The sequence below is a fragment of the Prosopis cineraria genome, unplaced genomic scaffold, assembly GCF_029017545.1.
Source record: "Prosopis cineraria cultivar Desert tree isolate PC_DT_omini unplaced genomic scaffold, ASM2901754v1 PC7, whole genome shotgun sequence".
NCBI lineage: Eukaryota > Viridiplantae > Streptophyta > Magnoliopsida > Fabales > Fabaceae > Prosopis > Prosopis cineraria.
In genome coordinates, this window is record NW_026555338.1 from 13,210,479 (window position 1) to 13,230,478 (window position 20,000).

The following is a 20,000-nucleotide window of genomic DNA, read 5'->3' on the forward strand; positions in this document are numbered from 1 at the left end:
TGATAGAACACATTTGTTACCCACTTTTATTTGTCAATTAGGACCATTTTATTAATGATTTATCACCTTCAAGTGCACACATTGCATTAGATTTGGAACTTTGCCTAAGTTTCTAAGATCAGTGCACTAGGGGCATTTTGGTCCAAAAAATGAACTTTTGAGAAAATGTACAAGAAAAATTGACAAAGTGCATTTTATGTCCAGTTGATGAATGGTGAAATTATATTTTAAAATTCATTTTAGTTTGGGAGTAATTAAATAAAAAAGTCAACACTTTCTTAAGTGTCTTAGTTTGTCCTAGTTTTGGTTTGCCTTTGTGTGAAAATTTATATAATTTTGTGCAGCCTGAAACTTGGTTAATTTAATAAATTCTCCCTTCTAATTATGAATTTAATTCTGGACATGAATTAGATTTTATTATATCATATGCTATTTAATTGAATTATGTGATTTATGTGACATAGGTGGCATGTGACTTGTGCATCAATTGGGCAATTGAGGTCAACACTCCTTGAGGACAATGGCTGATGGTTTGCACGTGAATTATGATTATTTTGAGGGATTAGATCAGCTAAAATGATGTGGATGACACATGGGAAATTAGGCACACATTGGAATCATCTACAAACCAATAGGAAGTTGCCACCTTGCAAGTGTGACAAGGCTCCCATTTACATTTTAATTTCTTTTTCCTTATTTTAATTAAGCTTCAGCTGATGGGAGACACCAAGGAGCACGCCATTTTAAGTCCCAATGGGATCCAACACATATCTCATTCATCTTCCACATTCTCTCTCTCTTGTTCATAGTGTTCTTCATTTTCTCTCTTTTGTTCTTCATTTTCCAGCACCCTAACCTCCATTTTCAGCCACCAAACCTCCACAAAACTCATACCATTCTTCTCCTCTCTTCATTTTCGTTCCATCCCTTCCATTTTCACAAGGATTGAAGCTCATTTCCATCATTCAAGAGCTATGGAGTTTGGCCTTCACAAGCAATCACTAGGGTTCTTGAAGATGAAGATTGGCTAAGTTTCTTTGTGGAATCCTAGAGAGAGATGAAGATGGAGGATGAGTCTTGAGCTTCAAATTGGCTAAGTTCTTTTGTTTCCTATCCTCTTCTCTTTTTACTAGATGGTTAGATTCCTTAATCTAGGGTTTAATCATCTTAGCTTATAAATTCTAATTTGAATTTGATGTTGATGTAAAGAGAGAGGATTGTTCATTTAATTTCTTCCTTGGACAGCCATGACTGAATTTTGCCACTCTTTGTTTGGCACATAATCTTGTGTTTTTCAATTAGTGAATTTCTTGTGTTAATATTGCATAATCTTGTGGTGTTAATGCTTGTGTTGTTGAGTAGCTTGACATAATCTTGTGGTTGCTCAATTTATGTGTTTGACCATGGCTGTTGAGAGAGGATTTTGATGAATCACTTGGCTAATGTCTTCACCAATTGGTTAATTGAACTAGGGACTTTAATCTAAGACCTAGGGAGGTTAGCTAATTAGGTTAATTGGCTTAGGATAATTTTCTTAAGTCATGACAGCTTTAGTCAAGAGGAAAGGGAAGCTAAACTTAGCCTAATCATGAGAAGATAATGAGTCCAAAATCAACTAATCTCTAGGGTTCCATTATTGTAAAAAGGGAAGTTCATTTCACTCACTTTCACTAGCATTTTAATTACTTGCATATTAGGTAATTAGTTTAGATAATTAGCTAGATAACTAAATTCCTACAAACTTTGGTTGATTTATTTCACTAGATAACTTTCAATTAGACTTAAAACCATTCCTTGGGAGATGACCTAGGGTTGGCCCTATATTGCATTAGGGTTAGCTTTAGTGTAATTTTGAGGATAAGCGACTAATTTCCTATCAAAATTTTGGCGCCGTTGCCGGGGAATGGTTTAAGTTTAATTCTAAGGTTGTTTAGTACTTAATTTATATTTTTAGTGTTCCTGAAAATTTTTTTGAAAAATTATAAAAATTTGTGTTTTGTGTTTTGTTTAGTGTTTTTTGTGTGTTTTGAGTGTTTTTATTCTGTTTTGAAAAAGAAAAAAAAAATTAGTGCAATTTTCGTTGGTTTGGTGTAGAGCTGAAAATACTCTGTTTCTAGTGTCTCTGTCTGAAATTGAAAAATTAACTGGGAATGAGTCTGAGGGAATTTGAACTTGAAATTTATTTCATTGAAAGCTCTATATCCTAGCTTCACTTTAAAATTGGTTTGGTCAATTTTGGACGTGGGAAGTGTCCTGTGGAAATTTTACAATCTAACAAGGTCCAGGGAGCCATTACAGAGGATTTCCAAAACCCTTTTCAATTTCATTTTTCTTATCGCTGTCTTATCTTTGTTTCTTGTGTTTAGGATTTTCTTCAATTTTTCCATTTTCCTATTTGAAAGTTTGTTAGAAGCTCTGAAGGTCTTCTGGACGAAATCCTGTTTCTCCAGACTTGAGGACCAACTTGTGAAAAATTCTGGGAACGATTGGGCAGGATTTTTAATCTAAAAGTTTTATATAATTTCCTGTATATCTCTTGTGTTTCTCATAAAAGTTTCAGGGGAATTTATCATGTGGATTTGCTGATAGAAAATTCACAAGTTCACTGTCTCCAGAGAGCCTACTGTGCGAATTCCAGAATTGCCAAAGCTTCTTGATTGAGCATTTCTAACTCTCTTTCTACTTGTTTGTGTTATTTTTTTTTCATTTTGTTGCTATTGAGTTTAATAAAAAAATAAAAAAATTATTTCTCTTGCTTTTGTGTGTTTTGAATTGTTTCATGTTGATTTGCATTTTAGTTTAGCTTGTTCTTTGTTCTTAATTTTCTTGAGCTTGATTAGTGCATGACCCGAAGAAAACATACCTCTTTTGTTGAATTAGATCCAGAAATTGAAAGGACTATTTCTAGATTGAGAAGATCACAACCTATTCTTGATTCTCATTTGGTTTGTAATTCAACAATGGAAGGTATCTTAGGACATGAGCATGTGCATAATGAGGGCCATGGGAATGGGAATGAGAATTTGCATGATGATGGCCATGTTAATAATGAATTTGAAGGCTTGCATAACCCTAGAGAGGAGAGGAGCATTAGGCAATTAACTCAACCTAATTGGCATGATAATCCTTATGGCTTATATGTTCCTCCTACTAATGTTCAATTTGAAATTAAATCCTCCTTGATTAATGCATTGCCTAAATTTCATGGGTTACCAGGAGAGGATTGTCATAGGTTTTTGCATACTTTCCTATTGGTTTGTGATACTATGAAGCCTATGCATGTAAATGTTGATGATGTTCAAGCTAAGGCTTTTGTATTTTCTCTTGAAGGTTTAGCAAAGGAGTGGTATTTCAACTACCCTTCTTATGTGAAAGTGAGCACATGGGCCGAGCTAAGAAGACTCTTCTTAGATAAATTCTTTCCAAATTCCAAGGTCACCAATTTGAGAAAGCAAATCTATGGGGTCCAACAAGGAGAGGATGAGAGTCTCTATGAGTATTGGACTAGATTCCAAGGCCTTTTGGCTAAATGCCCACACCATCAAATTTCTAGTGAGAATTTAGTCCAATATTTCTATGAGGGCTTGATTCCAAGAGACAAAGTTAACATTGATGCCGCTAGTGGTGGATGCTTGATTGACCTCACTTCCTTAAAGGCTTGGGAACTAATTGACAAGATGGCTTCAAGTGGTGCTCAATACTCTACAAGGGAAAAGAGAAATGTGAATATGGTAGGTTCCTCAGTTCTTAATGATTCATATGTGGACTTGCTAGCTGCCAAGATTGGGAGAATGTTGGCTCCACAAATATCTCAAGTGAGCAATGTAAGTACTTCTCAAGCACTTGTCCCTTATTCTTGTACTTTTTGTGACTCACCTATGCATGTAGAAAGCAATTGTCCTATTAAGTTTGAACAAGTAAATGCTATCTACAATGGAAAACAATCCTATGGTGGGAGGCAAGGGCAAGGAGCTTATTCTAATACTTACAACCCTTCATGGAGAGACCATCCTAATTTCTCCTATTCAAATCCAAATGTGGCTTTACAAGACAATCAACAAAGAGGATCCTATCAAAACACCTTTGGCCGTGACCCTCCACCTCATTTGTCTCAAGGTAGCTCTTCTCAAAGCTACAATCCAAGTGGTAATTCTCTTACACCTTCTTCTAATTCTTATAGTGATAGGAGGCTTGTTCCAATTGAGAGTTCTTCTAATTCGAACTCTTCTAATGATGTGAATGTGTTACGTAAGCAGTTGATTGAAATGAACTCTTTGTATAAAAACATGTATGATGGCTTAGGGAACAAGGTAGAGAGTATGGGTAACAAGTGTGAGAACATGAACTCTAAAATTGATGCCCTTACTTCTCAAATGAATATGCTTGCTAACCAATTAAGTGCAGCCAATGCTCAAGCCTCTACATTACCATCCAACACCGTTGCTAATCCTAAAGCTAATCTTAATGCTATCACATTGAGGAGTGGCAAGGAGTTGGGAGAAAGAGTACAAGAAGACAAAAGACAAGGGAAGGCCGAGAAGCCCTCTTTAAATTCTTCAATTGATGTTAATGTTTCTAGTTCTTCTTTTGCTCCTAATGATGCATCTTTTTGTAGAGATGATGAGGATGAAAACATTGAGGAGATCATATGTGAGCAACCACCATCTAAGGTGGAAAAGGGGACTATGGCCGAGTTGTTTAGTAAGGAAAAAGAGGGAGAGGCCGAGCAAAGTGAAACAAGAAAGGAGAGTTCAAGGAAGGAAGAAGGAAAGCAAAGTCAAGAGATTATGAAGAAGCTTCCTTTTCCACAAGCACAAGTGGTCCCTAAGCAAGTAAAGGGACAATTTGATCAAGAGGTATATGATTTCTTCCACAAGATTCATGTTAATGTACCCTTGATGGATGTAGTTAAGAACTTTCCTAAGTATGCCAAATTTTTGAAAGATTGTTGTACAAATAAAAGAAAATTTAGGCCTAATGCAAGGGTACAATTACCCTCATCTGTGAGTGCTATCATGAAGCCTCAACTCCCTATAAAATGTGAAGACCCCGGTTCCTTCACAATTCCATGCAAGATTGGCAACACACATTTTTCTCATGCATTGATAGACTTAGGTGCAGCCATTAATGTTATGCCTCTTTCAATTTATCATGCCTTGAGTCTTGATTGCATGCATAAGACACCTATGATATGCCAATTAGCGGATAGAAGTGTTAGAAGACCACATGGAGTAGTAGAAGACTTGTTGGTTTGTGTTAAAGGTCTATTATTTCCTGTGGATTTCTATGTGCTTGATATGTCAAAAGAAGGGAGTGGGGATGATATTTTGATTTTAGGAAGGCCATTTATGAGGACTGCCCGTACATTGATTGACATGGAAAAAGGTAGTTTGATTTTGAAATGTGGAGAGGATCATGTTATTTTTAATATATATGAAGCAATGAAACATCCTTTTGAGGATTATTCTTTGTTAGGTGTAAGTTCCATTGAGTTATTGCTTCATGATGCTTGTGAGTCTCACATGCTTGATTCTTTCTCACATGTTGATGATGATTTGTCTCTTGTTACTACTACATGTATTGATGGATGTAGTTGTCCTATTTGTTTAGAGATTGATGCATGCTTGAATGATGCAACTACTTCTTCTCATGATTTGTTTAAAATATCTCCTATGCTTGATCTTGAAATGCTTGAGAAGGGTATATCTTCTTGTGTTGTAGGTACTAAAGCCATTAAGGCCGAATCTATGAGTTTTTCTCCACTCGAGCTTGATGTTCTTAGGATTCCCAAGCTATTGGAGGAAAATTCTACACTTTCACATGTCGAGGCCGTGGCTCAAGTCCAAGCACTTGAGGACAAGTTGCAAGAAAAGGGGGAGGCTGTAAAGAAAGAAGAGGAGAAATCAAAAACAAGTGAGAAGCCTAAAAGACAAGATAGTACCATGGAATATTCCACCAAATTAGACTTGAAGAAGCTCATTCCCTCTTGTGTAGAGCCACCTACCTTGGAGTTGAAGCCTTTACCATCCAATCTCAAGTATGCATATCTCATTGAGAATGAGAAGCTTCCGGTAATAATTTCTAACTCTTTATCTCTTGAGGAAGAAAATGCATTACTTGATGTGTTGAGAAAGAACATACATGCTATTGGTTGGACTTTGGCTGACATTCCTGGTATTGACCCTATTGTGTGCACACATAAAATTTTTCTTGAGGACAATGCTAAGCCCATTAGGCAACCACAAAGGAGACTTAACCCATTGATTTTAGATGTGGTAAAGAAAGAGGTTGTTAAGCTACTTAGTGCTGGGATCATCTATCCTATAGCTGACAGTGAGTGGGTGTCTCCAACCCAAGTTGTACCTAAGAAAGGGGGGATTACTGTGGTAAAAAATGAGAAAGGAGAGCTTGTTCCAACTAGAGTTCAAAATGCTTGGAGAGTGTGCATAGACTATAGGAAGCTCAATAATGTGACTAGGAAGGACCATTTTCCTTTGCCTTTTATTGATCAAATGCTTGAGAGATTGGCTTCCAAGTCCCATTATTGCTTCCTAGATGGGTTTAGTGGGTATTTTCAGATTCCTATAGCTCCTAGTGACCAAGATAAGACTACCTTTACATGCCCCTTTGGTACATTTGCCTATAGGAGGATGCCTTTTGGTCTTTGCAATGCACCTGGTACTTTTCAAAGATGCATGATGTCCATATTTTGTGATTTTATTGAACATTGCATGGAAGTCTTTATGGATGATTTTACTGTGTATGGTGAGTCCTTTGATTCATGCTTGCATTCTTTAGATAAAGTGCTTGGTAGGTGCATTGAAAAGAAGCTTGTGCTTAACTTTGAAAAATGCCATTTCATGGTAGATAAAGGAATTGTTTTAGGCCATTTGATTTCTTCCAATGGCATAGAGGTGGATAAGGCCAAAGTAGATGTGATTGCTTCTTTGCCATATCCTGTTTGTTTGAAAGATTTGAGATCATTTTTGGGACATGCAGGCTTTTATAGGAGATTTATAAAGGGGTTTAGTGAAATTGCTTTGCCTATGTCTAAACTCTTACAAAAAGATGTTGATTTTGTTTTTGATGATGCTTGCAAAAGGAGTTTTGACACTTTGAAAAGCATGCTCATTTCCCCTCCCATTCTTAAAGCCCCAAATTGGTCTTTACCTTTTGAGTTGTCATGTGATGCTTCTAATTTTGCTGTGGGAGCTATGCTTGGTCAAAGAGAGGGCAAGTTATCATATGTGATTGCTTATGCATCTAGGACCCTAGATTCAGCTCAGGTTAATTACACCACAACTGAGAAAGAGTTGTTTGCTATTGTTTTTGCACTTGATAAATTTAGATCATATCTTCTTAACTCTAAAGTTGTTGTGTACACTGACCATGCTGCTGTGAGGTACTTGTTTAAGAAGACAGATTCTAAGCCTCGCTTGATTCGATGGGTGATCTTAATGCAAGAATTTGATGTGGAGATAAGGGATAGGAGTGGTTCTACCAATCAAGTAGCGGATCATTTGTCTAGACTACCTCATTTAAAAGCTACTATGGTAAACTCTAACCCTACTATTCCTTGTGATTCATTTCCTGATGAGGCATTGTGTGCCATTTCATCTAAGCCTCCATGGTATGCCTCTTTTGCTAACTATATTGAGTGTAGAGTCTTGCCTCCTTGTGCTTCACGTTTTGCCATTGAAAAATTGAAAAGAGAGTCTAGATTTTACATTTGGGAACCACCTTTGATGTGGAAGATTTGTAGTGATAAAGTGATTAGGAGGTGTGTTGATGATGTTGATGTGCCTTCTGTTCTTGAATTTTGTCACTCTCATGCATGTGGTGGTCATTTTAGCTCAAATAAGACAGCTAGGAAGGTTTTAGATTGTGGATTGTATTGGCCTAGCTTGTTTAAAGACTCTTATGAATTTTGTAAAGCATGCTTGAAATGTCAAAAGGTTAGTAGTTGGGGTAAGAGACATGAAATGCCTCAACAACCCATTTTATTTTGTGAGATTTTTGATGTTTGGGGCATTGACTTCATGGGTCCCTTTCCACCATCCTTTAGTTTTGAGTACATATTACTTGGTGTTGATTATGTTTCAAAGTGGATTGAAGCCATTCCTACTAGAACTTGTGATGCTAAGATTGTTTTGAAGTTTCTCAAATCTAATATTTTTTGTAGGTATGGAGTTCCTAAGGCCTTGGTAAGTGACCAAGGATCCCACTTTTGCAATAAGATGATGAAGGCTCTCTTGGCTAAATATGGGGTGCATCACAAAATCTCTACACCATATCATCCCCAAACTAATGGCCAAGCCGAAGTATCAAATAGAGAAGTCAAGAAAATCCTAACCAAGGTGGTGAACACAAATAGGAAGGATTGGTCTTTACACTTGGAGGATGCTTTGTGGGCTTATCGGACTGCTTATAAGACTCCCATTGGCATGTCTCCTTTTCGATTGGTGTATGGAAAGGCTTGCCACCTCCCTGTGGAGATAGAGCATAGGGCCTATTGGGCCATCAAGAAACTAAACTTAGATTTCCATCTTTCGGCTAAGGAGAGATTTCTTCAAATGCAAGAACTTGAGGAGCTTAGGTTGGATGCCTATGAGTCTTCTAGAATCTATAAGGAGAAAACAAGGATCCTTCATGACAAGCTAATCTTGAGGAAAAAGTTCCAAGAAGGAGATCAAGTCCTCTTGTTCCAAACAAGGTTTATTCATAAGCATGCCAAGTTGAAGTCTAAGTGGGAGGGACCATATCTAGTGACCAAGGTGTTTCCCTATGGGGTTTTTACAACTCTTGAATAAAGCCACGGGTTCCACTATGCAAATCAATGGTCACCTATGCAAGCTCTACAAAGATGCCAAATCACTTCAAAAGGAGGAGGACTTCTCTCAACATGTTTTTGAACCACCATGATAAGGTTGTATCTCTCTAACCTTGAGCTTTTACCTTCCTTTAATTGATATATTTAATGATAGGTATAGTTCAAGTGTGGGGGAGATGAACCTAGTAGGAAAATTAGAGTTTATTTGCTTTATTTGACTTCTTTGTTTTGTGTTTTAGTTTGAAAAAAAAAAAATATCTGCACCACACTTTTGTTATTCATTCATTATTGATCTCACCTTATTTTATCACTAGTCTATACATACATTGAGGACAATGCATGATTTAAGTGTGGGGGAGAGAAATAAACATTTTGTTTTGTTTGTTTGGTTTTGTTTGGTTTTGCAAAAAAAAAATTCAAAAAAAAAATTTCTTTGTTTTGTTTTGTTTGAGGTTACTTAATTACCTAGCTCTTGAATGGATATTTTGATTCTTGAGATGTGGTAATTTTTAGGATTGAATAGGTGTGAAATGAACATTCTTTTACCTTGAATTAATGGATTAGAGTGGCATATTACCCATTCATGGAAGAGGCTAAACACTCATGTGTGATTAATTTCTTAGTGATGTTACCCTCTAGAATTTGTTTCACTTCTTAATTAAGACCATATATCTTGCACTTGTTTGATAGGAGATGAGAGATGGCATTCATAAAAAATAGCCAAGAGCCAAATAGCCAACTTATTATTATTTATTATCCTTTGTTAGCCACTTTGAGCCTTTGGTTTGATTCTTAAAAAAAAAAAATATTCACCCTATTTTTCCCCAAGGAATGCATGTTACACTTTTATATGTCTTTTTAATATTCATTGCATGTCCTAGATCAAATGAGTGGATGCCTATTATCATTTCTCTATCCATTACTTCCATTATTTTCAAAGAGTTAGGGGCAACCAAAAAAAAAAAACAAAAAGATAGATTTGAAAAAAAAAATATAGTCAAAAAGAAAAGAAATAAAGTTGCTAGAAAAAGAAAAAAAAAGAAGAAAAAAAAAGAAAAGAAAGAAAAAAAATAAAAATAAAAATAAAAAGTTGCCTAGCTCATCCATTCCATTTGTTTTATTATTTCTTATCATTTCTTTCAATCCTCATTGTGTTAAGGTGTTCACTCAATTGAGTTAGGTTATGCTTTGTATATTAAGGGAATATATCTTGATTTAGCATTATTTTGATGCTAACCCTATTTTTTTTATATACATGCATTTCTTAGACATCCTTTCATTACCTATATCACAACCTAATAAAGTCCATTTGATTCTTGATTGCAAGTGCTATTTAGTGATGGAGATGTAGAAGGGTTACAAATTCATAGTAGGGTTTATCCTAAGAAATTTTGAGTGAAATTTAATACCTTATACACTTTGAGTGATGAGAGCAAACACTTAACCTAGAGAGGCTTACTCTTTGACATTGATTCTTGGTAAGGGTTTGTTTGTGATGTGCATAATTCTTTCGTAATTATTGCCACATTGATTGATAATTTGTAGAAGTTCATGAGCTAGTATTTTAGTGACTTGAAACAATGTTTTTCTCTTATTTCTTTGTCTTATAGTTTCTTTTGGGACCTTTTTCACTTGATTTTGCCGTGTCGTGCCTCGAGTCAGGCCGCCGGATCGATGTCCCTGAAGGCGACCCCAAGTCAGGCGGGGCTACCTACTGAGTTTAAGCATATCAATAAGTGGAGGAAAAGAAACTAACAAGGATTCCCTTAGTAACAGTGAGCGAATCAGAAAAAGCTCACCATTGGTTGCCTCCAGCGTCCGAATTGTAGTTTGGAGAAGCATCCTCAGCAACAGACCGGGCCCAAGTCCCTTGGAAGAGGGCGCCAGAGAGGGTGAGAGCCCCGTCATGCTCAGACCCTGTCGTACCATGAGGCACTGTCGGCGAGTTAGGTTGTTTAGGAATGCAGCCCCAATCGAGCAGTAAATTCCGTCCAAGGCTAAATACTGGTGAGAGACCGATAGTGAACAAGTACTGCGAGGGAAAGATGAAAAGGACTTTGAAAAGAGAGTCAAAGGGTGCTTGAAATTGTTGGGAGGGAAGTAGATGGGGGCTCGCGACGCGTCCTAGTCGGATGTGGAACGGCACGAGCTAGTCCGCCGATTGACTTGGGACATGGACCAACGTAGATTGTGGTGGTGGCCCAAGCCCGTGTTGTTGATATGCCCTTGGTAACGTCGTTGCCACGATTGTGGCTGGCAGCATGTGCCGTCACGGCGTGCCCCGGCACCCGCGCGCTCCTGGCGTCGGCCCGCAAGCTCCCCATTCGGCCCATCTTGAAACACGGACCAAGGAGTCTGACATGTATGTGAGTCAACAGGTGAGTAAACCCATAAGGCTGAAGGAAGCTGATTGGCGGGTGATAGAACACATTTGTTACCCACTTTTATTTGTCAATTAGGACCATTTTATTAATGATTTATCACCTTCAAGTGCACACATTGCATTAGATTTGGAACTTTGCCTAAGTTTCTAAGATCAGTGCACTAGGGGCATTTTGGTCCAAAAAATGAACTTTTGAGAAAATGTACAAGAAAAATTGACAAAGTGCATTTTATGTCCAGTTGATGAATGGTGAAATTATATTTTTAAAATTCATTTTAGTTTGAGAGTAATTAAATAAAAAAGTCAACACTTTCTTAAGTGTCTTAGTTTGTCCTAGTTTTTGGTTTGCCTTTGTGTGAAAATTTTTATATAATTTTGTGCAGCCTGAAACTTGGTTAATTTAATAAATTCTCCCTTCTAATTATGAATTTAATTCTGGACATGAATTAGATTTTATTATATCATATGCTATTTAATTGAATTATGTGATTTATGTGACATAGGTGGCATGTGACTTGTGCATCAATTGGGCAATTGAGGTCAACACTCCTTGAGGACAATGGCTGATGGTTTGCACGTGAATTATGATTATTTTGAGGGATTAGATCAGCTAAAATGATGTGGATGACACATGGGAAATTAGGCACACATTGGAATCATCTACAAACCAATAGGAAGTTGCCACCTTGCAAGTGTGACAAGGCTCCCATTTACATTTTAATTTCTTTTTCCTTATTTTAATTAAGCTTCAGCTGATGGGAGACACCAAGGAGCACGCCATTTTAAGTCCCAAATGGGATCCAACACATATCTCATTCATCTTCCACATTCTCTCTCTCTTGTTCATAGTGTTCTTCATTTTCTCTCTTTTGTTCTTCATTTTCCAGCATCCTAACCTCCATTTTCAGCCACCAAACCTCCACAAAACTCATACCATTCTTCTCCTCTCTTCATTTTCGTTCCATCCCTTCCATTTTCACAAGGATTGAAGCTCATTTTCATCATTCAAGAGCTATGGAGTTTGGCCTTCACAAGCAATCACTAGGGTTCTTGAAGATGAAGATTGGCTAAGTTTCTTTGTGGAATCCTAGAGAGATGAAGATGGAGGATGAGTCTTGAGCTTCAAATTGGCTAAGTTCTTTTGTTTCCTATCCTCTTCTCTTTTTACTAGATGGTTAGATTCCTTAATCTAGGGTTTAATCATCTTAGCTTATAAATTCTAATTTGAATTTGATGTTGATGTAAAGAGAGAGGATTGTTTCATTTAATTTCTTCCTTGGACAGCCATGACTGAATTTTGCCACTCTTTGTTTGGCACATAATCTTGTGTTTTTCAATTAGTGAATTTCTTGTGTTAATATTGCATAATCTTGTGGTGTTAATGCTTGTGTTGTTGAGTAGCTTGACATAATCTTGTGGTTGCTCAATTTATGTGTTTGACTATGGCTGTTGAGAGAGGATTTTGAATGAATCACTTGGCTAATGTCTTCACCAATTGGTTAATTGAACTAGGGACTTTAATCTAAGACCTAGGGAGGTTAGCTAATTAGGTTAATTGGCTTAGGATAATTTTCTTAAGTCATGACAGCTTTAGTCAAGAGGAAAGGGAAGCTAAACTTAGCCTAATCATGAGAAGATAATGAGTCCAAAATCAACTAATCTCTAGGGTTCCATTATTGTAAAAAGGGAAGTTCATTTCACTCACTTTCACTAGCATTTTAATTACTTGCATATTAGGTAATTAGTTTAGATAATTAGATAGAAAACTAAATTCCTACAAACTTTGGTTGATTTATTTCACTAGATAACTTTCAATTAGACTTAAAACCATTCCTTGGGAGATGACCTAGGGTTGGCCCTATATTGCATTAGGGTTAGCTTTAGTGTAATTTTGAGGATAAGCGACTAATTTCCTATCAGCGGGATCCCCCAACGAGCTGCACTACCAATCGACCTTGATCTTCTGTGAAGGGTTCGAGTGAGAGCATGCTTGTTGGGACTCAAAAGATAGTGAACTATGCCTGAGCAGGGTGAAGCCAGAGGAAACTCCAGTGGAGGCCCGAAGCGATACTAACGTGCAAATCATTCAGCAGACTTGGGTGTAGTGGCGAAAGACTAATCGAACCGTCTAGTAGCTGGTTCCCTCTGAAGTTTCCCTCAGGATAGCTGGAGCTCGAGTGTGAGTTCTATCAGGTAAAGCCAATGATTAGAGGCATTGGGGGTGCAACGTGCTTGACCTATTCTCAAACTTTAAATAGGTGGGACAGCGCGGCTGCTCCGTTGAGCCGTGCCACAGAATCGAGAGCTCCAAGTAGGCCATTTTTGGTAAACAGAATTAGCGATACGAGATGAACCAGAAGCTGGGTTACGGTGCCTAACTGCACGCTAACCTAGATCCCACAAAGGGTGTTGGTCAATTAAGACAGCAGGACAGTGGTTATAGAAGTCGAAATCTGCTAAGGAGTATGTAACAACTCACCTGCCGAATCAACTAGCCCCGAAAATAGATGGCGCTGAAGCATGTGACCTATACCCAGCCGTCAAGGCAAGCACCAAGCCTCGATAAGTAGAAGGGCTCAACGGTCGCTGTAAAACCTCAGGCGTGAGCCTGGGCGAAGCGGCCGTCAGTGTAGATCTTGGTGGTAGTAGCAAATATTCAAATGAGAACTTTGAACGCCGAAGAGGGGAAAGGTTCCATGTGAACAGCACTTGCACATGGGTTAGTTGATCCTAAGAGATGAGGGAAGCCCGTCTGATAGTGTGCGACACGCGCATTTCAAAAGGGAATCGGGTTAAAATTCCTGAATTGGGATGCGGTGGCTGACGGCAACGTTAGGGAGTCTAGAGACGTCGATAGGGGCCTCAGAAAGAGTTCTCTTTTCTGTTTAATAGCCTGCCTGCCCTGGAAACAGCTCAGCTAAAGGTAGGGTCCAGTAGCTGGAAGAGCACCGCACGTCGCGTGGTGTCTGGTGTGCCCCCGGCAACCCTTAAAAATCTGGAGGACCAAGTGCCTCCCACGCCCGATCGTACTCATAACCGTATTAGGTCTCCAAGGTGAACAGCCTTTAGTTGATAGAACAGTGTAGGCAAGGAAAGTCGGCAAAATGGATCTGTAACCTTAGGAAAAGGATTGGCTCTGAGGGCTGGGCACGGGGGTCCCAGCCCTGAACCCGTCGGCTGTCGGTGGACTGCTCGGGCTGCTCCCGCAGCAAGAGCGGGTTGCCACGTGTCGGTCGGGTGATGAACTAGGAATGGGCCCTTTGGGGTCCCTTCCCTGGGCATTAAACAGTCCACTCAGAATTGGTACGGACAAGGGGATTTCGACTATTTAATTAAAATAAAGCATTGCAATGGTCCCTGCAGATGTTGATGCAATGTAATTTCTGCTTAGTGCTCTGAATGTCAAAGTGAAGAAATTCAACCAAGCGCGGGTAAACGGTGGGAGTAACTATGACTCTCTTAAGGTAGCCAAATGCCTCATCATCTAATTAGAGACTCGCATGAATGGATTAACGAGATTCCCACTGTCCCTGTCTACTATCTAGCGAAACCATAGCCAAGGAAATGGGCTTGGCAGAATCAGTGGGGAAAGAAGCCCCTGTTGAGCTTGACTCTAGTCCGACTTTGCGAAATGACATGAGAGGTGTAGGATAAGTGGGAATCGGAAATGGCGAAAGTGAAATACCACTACTTTTAACGTTATTTTACTTATTCCGTGAGTCAGGGGCGGGCAATACCCCTCTTTTTGGACCCAAGGCTCGCCTGGTAGGTCAATTCGGACGGAAGATATTATCAGGTGGGGAGTTTGGCTGGGGCGGCACATTTGTTAAAAGATAACGCAAGTGTCCTAAGATGAGCTCAACGAGAATGGAAATCTCGTGTGGAACAAAAGGGTAAAAGCTCGTTTGATTTTGATTTCCAGTACGAATACGAACCATAAAAGTGTGGCCTATCAATCCTTTAGTCCTTCGGAATTTAAAGCTAGAGGTGTCAGAAAAGTTACCACAGGGATAACTGGCTTGTGGCAGCCAAGCGTTCATAGCGACGTTGCTTTTTGATCCTTAATTCACAACCATGCCGATATATTATAGCACTAAAATAATTATGATTTAATATATAATAAATAAATTAGTCAATGTAATTTATATTTATTTTTTTAAAATTTATTTAATTTAAACATAACATTTCTACATTATTTGTTTAACTATTTTCATAATTATTTAAAGTTTCTTAAATTGAGAGGAAGAGAATATAAAATTAGATTATAAAAGAAAATTAATAAATTTATTTTTTAAAATAATTAAAAATAAAAATTAAAGTATCTTATAATATTTAACAGAATATTCTTAATTGTGTTAGAAATTATATTAAAGTATAGGTTTTGAAAATAAAGGAGAGCTCTCTGTAATTTTAACAAAATAGAGGGGTGGTCATTGTAATTTACTCAATTACTTAATATTTATCATGAATAAAAGTTTTTAAATTAAAATCAAGAACAATAACATGGATAGCAACCATGCGCCTTCTCCTTTCTCAAAAAATCCATCCTTTGTTTTTTTTTTGCACTGAGTGTTTTTTTTTTCTTTTACTTTATAAGTTGTAATATTTGTTTCTTTTCTTCTTTATAGGTTGTGGGGGTATTGTTATGTGCCTCACTATCAATATAATTATCATTTTTTGTATTTAAACTAAGTTGCCTCACTATCAATATCATTATCATTTTTTATATTTAAACTAAATAAAAGTTAATACTTTTAATAATATTTAAATTTAAATTTAAATTAAGAAAGTCGACACTGTTAATATCATTAACATAACTGGATTACTTAAGGTTTTGGATTAATCTATGACCATCTATATTGGCCATTTTATTTATATTGGCCACAAATCTTATTTTCACATTTAAATTTCTCACCAATTAAAGCATGTTTTTCAAATGACACGTGTATTTGTCAAGTTACCATGACAACAATTTAGGTCTATCTTTTTCTTTTTTTTCTTTTTTTGGGTTGAAGAATATTTTAGGCTTACCAATGACATGGAAAGGAGATAAAGAATAAAGCAAGCGGCTATTTAGAGAAAGGGAGCCGTACCATTAAGATTGTGATTGATAAAATGTGACATGTAGGGTACAAGGAGAGGTATTTGAAAAGTTGAAATTGATGATGATAGTGTGCGACCCCAACTCTCACCTGTCCTCTTTCTCTATTCAAATTCAAAGTCCTCCCTTCTCTCTCTAGCCAAGAAATAATTAAAAAAATAAAACTTATGTTTCATACAAAGAAGAAATAATATTTAATAAAAAAGTTAAAACAAAATATTAATGTCATATTATTATTAATAACAAAGGAATCTGAATATTTGGATAAAGCTCATTTAGACTTGGGTTTATTTAGGTGACTTGATTAAATTTAAAGTAACAAAATGGGACAACATTAATGTATGAAATCTTAAATTTTGAATGGCTGAGAGAGGTTATCTAGTTAAATATATTATTAGTTGGATTTGAATTAGGTAACTGTAGTTAATATAGGCATTGAGTGCCGGTACCATCAAAATAGTTGAAATTCATATTCATGGTTTAGATAAATTTACTTATTTATTTATTTTAAGTAAAGTATAAATTTAAAATTATTAATCTAAATTTTAATAATTTAGAGTATGGATACTAAACATAATTATTGAATTTAATTTCATTATTGGCATGTAAAAAATCTTGAGAATCTCGAGTAAAGCGGTGGTCTCTAATCCTTGTAACAGTTATTAATATAATTACCTCTTTCACATGTAATGCCTATTGATTTTCCACTTTTTTTTTTTGTGATTGAGACAGCATTTCTATGCCATCTTCCTCTTACTTCTTGCATATACTGGCGTGGCTATAAGTTTTATTTTTTTTAAATCAGCAAATGACTTTTAATATTACATGAAAGAAATGGAATGTGTACTATATATAGACATGGTTTGCATTTTATAATTTTTTAATATTATATTTTAAGAAAAAAAAATTTATAGTAGACAAAGCATGCTCCCTACTCCTGTGAAAGTGTTAAGCCCATAGTCATATCACATCAAGCCTGCTCTCTGTATGTGCAAGCTTTAATACAAGCCTTTCAATGAATTTTTTTTTCTTTTACCAACTTTATTAATAAATTTAAATAAGCTGTATTTTTTAAGCCCAAAAAAATAGTTGTGTTTAAATATATTAAAGTAATGAGCTTTCTAATATAAATTGGGGCTTAAGAGTTGTGCTTGTGCCACTCAATAATTATTAAAAAAATTAAAATTAATAACCTCGAGATTGATCCCATGAAATTGTATAGAAAATTTCAGTTGAAATTTAGAATAACTCTCTTTTATTAAAATTTGTAATAGAAGGTTTTTTTTTCTATATTTGTTTTATTTTATAACACACTTTTAATTATTTTATAAGAATTAAAAAATAATTAAAAGTGATTTGTATTAGTATGATAATAAAAGGTCATCACTATTTTTTAAAGTTATCCCCCAATTAAAGGCAACAAATTTTAATTACCTTTACTTTCATTTTTATTAATCTTTCTCAAGGTTACACTTTACAAAACAAAAATGAAAAGAATCAACAGTCTTATTTGATTGCATTGGCAAAGTGAGCATTTCACTCTATGGGATGACCATTAACCTTTTTAAATAAATATTTATTTGTTTTTTTTAACTCTTCCCTACTTGCCTTTTTAATAATAGAATATGAGCACCTCTGAGGAAGTGAAGTGCCCACGTGGAGAGAGAAGAAAGCAAAATGCTATAAGACTCTATTTATTTAATAACTTATTTCATTTAAAATGTATTCCGCTTAGGATGAATATGTTAATTTTCAATAATTATACACTACTTTTGATAATATGAGAAAAAATTTTAAAAAAATAAAAAATAATTTTATTATTAAGTTATGCCTCAGAGTAGAAAATTTATCCCCAATAAATATTATTAATCTATCAGTTGATGCTCCAACAATTTAAAATATAAGTAACAACTTTATATTTGTTATGTGACATTTTCATACAAAATAAAAAATATAAACATTTTTAAAATTTGTTATCCATTAAAAATTAAAATAAAATTAACTTTAATCTGTTTTAGAATATTTTGACTCATTCATCACCTAAAAAATAAAACTTGTATTATAATAAACTGTATAAATAATAATTATTGCTGAAATTAAAAAATAAGTGTATTCTAACATTTATGTTGATCTCTCCCTTTGTTTAATATTTAATATTTAAGAAAAGGAAAGATTAGACAAAGGTACTTCACTTATAAGTGGAGGAAGGAGATAATCTACATTAGCAAATCACAGCATTAAAAAAGGGTGGAAGTACGTGATATGAATAGATCAAGTTGAGAGGGACAAGGGAAGAGAACTGTACGATTAAAGTTATGATTGATAAGATGTAATCCAGAGAGTGTGACATCATCAATCTTGTTGTAACAATTTTTGTTTTTACCACTATGCCCCATTCAAGTACTAATAATTGAAAAGTCTTAGAGATGGAAAAGAAAAGGATCGAAGTGGCGACCCTAAGCTATCCTGTCTTATCACTAATAATAGAAAAAATAGCATTTAAAGATTACTATATAATATTTATATCACAGAAAAATTAAATAATTTTATATTCTCACTGTAATCTTTTGATCCTTTTGACATATTAATTTCACAAGTGAAAAGATTAAAATGTTCCTCATAGTTAAAAAAACAAAAGAAAAATGCTATCGTCACTGGATGTCAGATCACCATCGGCAGCAAGCATAGGACTTGAAAGTGAGTATTCACTGCAATTCAAAAAGAGTTTACAAAAAAAAGATGTTATGTGCTCGCTTTGGAAATTTCGCTCAAATCTGTATATATTGATATTTATTTATTTTTATCTAACAACTTGCACATTAATTATTCTTTACTCACTTTATTTATTTTTTTAAAAATAAAATATATATTAATAAAATATTAAATATAGAGAAAATAAAAAAATTGCATATAATATCTTCTTTTTTAATTTTCTAAAACACGTCTACATTGTTCTACCATAACTAAAAGAGCTGTCCTACGCCGATTAGGATTTGTAGGATCAAATCTAGTATTATATAAGATCCCCCTATAATAATCAAAATGCTCATAACCAAGAATGGCTTGAGCCTGATGAAGTTCTGGATCCATTATTTCATTATTTCTACGCATGTTCATTAAAAAATTAACAAATTTTTTGTGGAGTTGGACTTAGATAAGATGGCTGTGGCTGTGGCTGTTACTGTGGCTTTGGCTCTGGCTCTGGCTGTGGTCCCGGCACGTCCCGGCCTGCTCGGGGCATGTCCTTGTTAGTTTCTTTTCCTCCTCTTATTGATATGCTTAAACTCAGCGGGTAGCCCCGCCTGACCTGGGGTCGCGTTCAGGGACACCGATCCGGCGGCCCGACTCAGGGGACAGCGCATGCATATGTGGGCTCAATTGGCATCTCATCCACCTTTGACCGTGGCGGCCGTCGCTGAGAGGCGACTTTCAGCCTGTCGGGAGCTGAGGCTCTGGGGAGGCCACCTTCTGCCTCGCGCGGTCCCGGGCGATGGCGACGTTACGTGACGCCCAGGAAGACGTGCCCTCGACCTAATGGCTTCAGGCGCAACTTGCGTTCAAAGACTCGGTGGTTCACAGGATTCTGCAATTCACACCAAGTATCATATTTCGCTACATTCTTCATCGATGCGAGAGCCGAGATATTTGTTGCCGAGAGTCATTTTCAGATGCAAGCGGCAAAAGGT

General features: G+C 36.2%; 2 non-coding genes and 1 pseudogene across 2 annotated transcripts; 1 reads left to right on the top strand and 2 right to left on the bottom strand.

Annotated features, from left to right (window-relative positions):
• Positions 1-3,440: 3,440 nt before the first annotated feature.
• LOC129316990 (small nucleolar RNA R71) lies at positions 3,441-3,547 on the bottom strand. Its single transcript, XR_008594898.1, has one exon. It is a non-coding gene; the product is annotated as a small nucleolar RNA R71 (small nucleolar RNA).
• A 6,970-nt stretch (positions 3,548-10,517) lies between these two features.
• On the top strand, positions 10,518-15,589 carry LOC129316953 (28S ribosomal RNA; annotated as a pseudogene).
• Positions 15,590-19,818: 4,229 nt separating this feature from the next.
• On the bottom strand, positions 19,819-19,974 carry LOC129316941 (5.8S ribosomal RNA). The gene has a single exon (XR_008594867.1). It is a non-coding gene; the product is annotated as a 5.8S ribosomal RNA (ribosomal RNA).
• Between the last annotated feature and the right edge of the window lie 26 nt (positions 19,975-20,000).